The sequence below is a fragment of the Strigops habroptila genome, chromosome W (genome assembly GCF_004027225.2).
Source record: "Strigops habroptila isolate Jane chromosome W, bStrHab1.2.pri, whole genome shotgun sequence".
Classification (NCBI taxonomy): Eukaryota; Metazoa; Chordata; class Aves; order Psittaciformes; family Psittacidae; genus Strigops; species Strigops habroptila.
In genome coordinates, this window is record NC_044301.2 from 22,977,330 (window position 1) to 22,983,329 (window position 6,000).

The window sequence follows — 6,000 nt, forward strand, 5'->3', positions numbered from 1 at the left end:
AAAGAAGAAACAGCCTAAATTCACGTTCAAATTTTCTCCTATTCTCCATTTACATGGAATAATTATAGAATTTTAAAACTATCTTATAGCTGTGTCCTGGGTTCAGCTGTAAAAGTTATTTTTCTCCTTCCTAGTAGCTGGTGCAGTGCTGCTTTTTCAACTTTAGTCTGAGAACAATGATGATCAAACACCAATGTTTTACTAGCTGCTAAGTAATGCTTACACCGCAAGGACTTCTCAGTCTCATGCTCTGCCAGGGAGGAGGGGCACAAGAAGCTAGGAGGAAGCAGAGACAGGACACCTGACCCACACAAGCCAAAGGGGTATTCTATACCACAGCACGTGATGCCCAGTACATAAACTGGGGGGAATTACCCGTGTCGAGGTTTGAGCCCAGCCGGTAACACGGAACCATGCATACGCTCTCTCACTCCCCCCCCCTTCTTCCTCCCCCCGCTCCCAGAGGGATGGGGAGGAGAATCTGAAGAATGTAACTCCCACAGGTTGAGATAAGAACAGTCCCGTAACTAAGGTATAATACAAAACCACTACTACCACCACTAATAATAATAATGATAAGGGAAATAACAAGGGGAGAGGATACAATTGCTCACCACCCGCCAACCGATACCCAGCCTGACCCGAGCAGTGATCTGGGCCTTCCGGGTAAACTCCTACCCGTTTATATACTGGGCATGATGTGCCATGGTATGGAATACCCCTTTGGCCACTTTGGGTCAGGTGTCCTGTCTCTGCTTCCTCCCGGCTTCCCCTCCTCCCTGGCAGAGCATGAGACTGAGAAAGTCCTTGGTCAGAGTAAACATTACTTAGCAACAACTAAAAACATAGGAGTTATCAGCATTTTTCCCAGGCTGAAAGTCAAAAACGCAGCACTGCGCCAGCTACTAAGGAGGAGAAAAAATGACTGCTATAGCTGAACCCAGGACAGTATCCGCCCCTTATTCCATACCATTCCTGTCATGCTCAGATCCCACATCTCTCAACACACCATCGTCCCTGTCCCATATATACATATATATACACCCACACCCACACACAAAGAGAAAGATATCATTCCCTAGTCCATGGACCAATCCCTATAAAGTTGCTGAATTCATCCAGTCCATGATGTCAGGCATCATGTTTTTAGTTGTTGCTAAGTAATGTTTATTCCAACCAAGGACTTTCTCAGTCTCATGCTTTGCCAGGGAGGAGGGGAAGCTGGGAGGAAGCAGAGACAGGACACCTGACCCAAACTAGCCAAAGGGGTATTCCATACCATGGCACGTCATGCCCAGTATATAAACCGGGGGGAGTTACCTGGAAGGCCCAGATCACTGCTCGGGTCGGGCTCGGTATCCATAAGATTCACATCATGTTCAGATGCCACATTTTTCAATATACCATCGCTTTTGTCTCATAAATATATATACACCCCCAAACCCACACACAGAGAGAGAGAGATCATTCCTTAGTCCATGGGCCAATCCCTATAAAGATGCTGAATTCATCCAGTCCATGATGTCAGGCTCCATCTCTCGTAATAGTCTTTCAGGGCAGAAGGGACGCTTTGTAGTGTTGGGTTGTTGCCTGCTGATGACACCGCCAAACTCGTCTGGTCACTGCTGAGCTCGTCTGGTTTCCTCAAAATTCATTCTTTGTTGGGGTGATGATCGGAGAGAAGTCAGGGTCAGTTGCTGGTGACATGAAGACATCTAGCTGGTGGGCTATAAAAGTGTTATAGAACAGGCAACAGCGTACAATTGAGTTCATTGGCTGTTTTCCCCCAAAATTAAATCCCCTTGAGGTACACATCGGACTTCCCCATCTTCCTGCATTACCCACCAAGTATATCCAGGTCCTGAGCAAAAGCAACCCCATGAGTGGGTTTACCTTTACCTGAAGCAGGAATAACCCAGACTATCTTCCCCAAGAAATTCTTTATGTGCACCACAGGAACTTTATCCCCCTCTACAGTACGTAAAACTTCTGATTGGGCTGGGCCAGCCCTGTTGGCAGATCCCCTCGTGTTGACCAACCAGGTGGCTTTTGGTAAATGTGTATCCCAGTGTTTGAAAGTCCCACCACCCATTGCTCTCAGGGTAGTTTTTAACAGCCCACTCTATGGCTCGATTTTCCCAGAGGTGGATGCATGGTAGGGGATGTGATATACCCACTCAATGCCATGCTCTTTGGCCCAAGTGTCTATGAGGTTGTTCCGGAAATGAGTCCCATTGTCTGACTCAATTCTCTCTGGGGTGCCGTGTCACCACAAAACTTGTTTCTCGAGGCCCAGGACAGTGTTCTGGGCAGCGGCATGGGGCACAGCGTATGTTTCCAGCCATCCGGTGGTTGCTTCCACCATGGCAAGTACATAGCGCTTGCCTTGGGGGGTCGGTGGGAGTGTAATATAGTCAATCTGTCAGGCCTCCCCATACTTGTACTTCAGCCATCGTCCTCCATACCAGAGAGGCTTTAACTGCTTGGCTTGCTTAATTGCAGCACATGTTTCACATTCGTGAATAACCTGGGCAATAGTGTCCATTGTTAAGTCCACCCCTCGATCACGAGCCCATCTATATGTTGCATCTCTGCCTTGATGGCCTGAGGTATCATGGGCCCACCGGGCTAAAAATAATTCACCCTTATGTTGCCAATCTAAGTCCATCTGAGCCACTTCAATCTTAGCAGCTTTATCCACTTGCTGGTTGTTCTGGTGTTCCTCAGTGGCCCGACTCTTGGGTACATGAGCATCTACGTGGCGTACCTTCACCACCAGGTTCTGCACCTGAGCAGCGATATCTTGCCACAGTGCAGCAGCCCAGATGGGTTTACTTCTGCGTTGCCAGTTGCTCTGCTTCCATTGCTGCAACCACCCCCACAGGGCATTTGCCACCATCCATGAGTCAGTATAAAGTACTGGCCATTTTTCTCATTCAGCAATGTCCAAGGCCAGCTGGATGGCTTTCACCTCTGCAAACTGGCTTGATTCACCCTCTCCTTCAGCAGTTTCTGCAACTCGTTGCAGGGGACTCCACACAGCTGCCTTCCATCTCTGATGCTTTCCCACAAAATGGCAGGACCCATCAGTAAACAAGGCATATTGCTTTTCACTCTCTGACAGTTCATTATATGGTGGGGCCTCTTCAGCACGCGTCACCTCCTCTTCTGGTGACATCCCAAAATCTTTGCCCTCTGGCCAGTCCATGATGACTTCCAGAATTCCTGGACGACTGGGATTTCCTATTCGAGCTCGTTGTGTAATTAGTGCGGCCCACTTACTCCATGTAGCATCAGTTGCATGATATGTAGAGGAGACCCTGCCTTTGAACATCCAGCCCAGCACAGGCAACCGGGGTGCCAGGAGGAGCTGCACTTCAGTTCCAATCACTTCTGAAGCAACTCGAACCCCTTCATAGGCTGCCAGTATCTCTTTTTCAGTGGGAGTATAGCTGGCCTCGGATCCTTTATATCCCCGACTCCAAAAGCTGAGGGGTCAACCTTGATTCTCCCCTGGAGCTTTCTGCCAGAGGCTCCAGGTAGGACCATTCTCCCCAGCTGCGGTATAGAGCACATTTTTCACATCTGGCCCGGCCCGGACTGGTCCAAGGGCTACTGCATGAACTATTTCTCGTTTAATTTGTTCAAAGGCTTGTTGTTGCTCAGGGCCCCATTTGAAATCATTCTTCTTCCGTGCCACGTAATAGAGAGGGCTTACAATCAGACTGTAATTTGGGATGTGCATTCTCCAGAACCCCACAACACCTAAGAAAGCTTGTGTTTCTTTCTTGCTAGTGGGTGGAGACATTCCTGTTATCTTGCTGATCACATCTGTGGGGATACGGTGATGTCCATCTTGCCATTTGATTCCCCAAAATTGAATGTCCTGTGCAGGTCCCTTGATCTTACTCCGTTTTATGGCAAAACCAGCCTTCAGCAGGATTTGGATTATCCTCTTCCCTTTCTCAAATACTTCTTCCTCTTTATCACCCCACACGATGATGTCATCAATGTATTGCAGGTGTTCTGGAGCTTGCCCCTGTTCCAGTGCAGTCTGGATCAATCCATGGCAGATGGTAGGGCTGTGTTTCCACCCCTGTGGCAGTCGGTTCCAAGTGTACTGGACACCCCTCCAAGTGAAAGCAAACTGTGGCCTGCACTCTGCTGCCAAAGCGATTGAGAAAAATGCATTGGCAATATCAGTTGCGGCACCCCGCTTGGCCGCCTTTGACTCCATTTCATATTGAAGTTCTAGCATGTCCGGTACGGCAGCACTCAATGGTGGTGTGACTTCGTTCAGGCCACGATAGTCTACTGTTAATCTCCACTCTCCATTAGACTTTTGCACTGGCCATATGGGGCTATTAAAGGGTGAGCGGGTCCTGCTGATCACTCCTTGGCTCTCCAGTCTGCAGATCAGCTTATGGATTGGAATCAGGGAATCTCGGTTGGTGCAATATTGCCGCCGGTGCACTGTTGTAGTTGCAATTGGCACTTGTTGTTCTTTGACCTTCAGCAACCCCACAACAGAAGGGTCCTCTAAGAGACCAGGCAAGGTGGACAGCTGCTTAATTTCCTCTGTCTCCAAGGCAGCGATACCAAAAGCCCATTGGTACCCTTTTGGGTCTTTGAAGTACCCTCTCCTGAGATAGTCTATGCCAAGGATGCATGGAGCCCCTGGACCAGTCACAATGGGGTACTTTTGCCACTTCCTCCCAGTCAGGCTGATTTTAGCCTCCAGTACAGTTAACTCTTGGGATCCTCCTGTCACTCCAGAAATATAAATGGGTTCCACCCTTTGATAATTTGATGGCATCAGGGTACACTGTGCACTGGTATCTACTAGAGCCTTATACTTCTGTGGGACTGATGTGCCAGGCCATCTGATCCACACAGCCCTGTAAACTTGGTTGTCCCTCTCCTCCACCTGGCTGGAGGCAGGGCCCCTCTAACAGTGATCACAAGATTGTCTTCTTATGTCTTGTAGAAAGGGATTAGTATTCCTTATCACAGGAGCTGGAGTAAAATCAGCTCTTCCACTCCATCTGGGAAACTGCTCACCAGAGACTGGCGCAGCAGCTTTCCTGGGAGGATCATCCTTGACCATTGTTCTCCTCTTTGCTTTTGCTTACAGGGGCAACTGATATTGTCACAAACTGGCCATTTGGTTTAGCTGCTGTGTTTGTCACTGTGGTTGGAGTGGCTCCACTGTCTGCCACTAGGGTTGAAGTGGCTGCAGTGTCTGTTGCTGGGGTTGGTGCAACTCTTCTGCTTGTGTGTTGAGTAACACCAACAGCTGCGTTGTCTGTTGCTGTTGGGGTTTGAGTAGCTGCTGCGCTTGTCACTGGGGTTGGTGTAGCTGCTGTATTTGGAGTTGGAGTAGCTGCTTTGCCTGTTGCTTTGCCATCAGATCCAGAGACATTTTTTCCCTTTGAAGGTGCTGGATAGTGTTGAGCAGGCCTCTGTAGGCGTAGGCCAAGCCCCAGCACGTTGCCATGATTTGTCCCTCTCTGGTACAACCAGGATTACAGCACACCTCGTTTAAGAGTTTTACTAGTTTTTCCGGATGTTGCACTTGTTCAGGGGTGAAGTTCCAAAGCGCTGGAGGGGCCCACTGGCCTCGATACTTGCCCATACTATCCCACACACCCTGCCACTCATGACTGTCCAGCCTCAGGGAAAATCCCTTGGTGGTCCTCCTATATCGTCATCTAACCCTAGACCAGATTTGAACCCGATACTGCTTAACTTTCGAGATCAGACGAAATAGGGTGTTCCCAGGGTGGGATGGCCGTGGGTAAAACACACTCCGTATGTTTGCCAACATGCTGATCCCCAGCACACTCAGCAGGCAGGTCTCAAGCGTATTCGTAGGCCATCCAAAACCTTCAGAACTCTCAAATGCTGTTGCATATAGGCTGGTGGGGGAACGGGGGGTGTAAGGGAATGCCTCCTTTGTAGGTTGACCCCCCGAGGAGGAAAAAAAGATATGCAATTGCT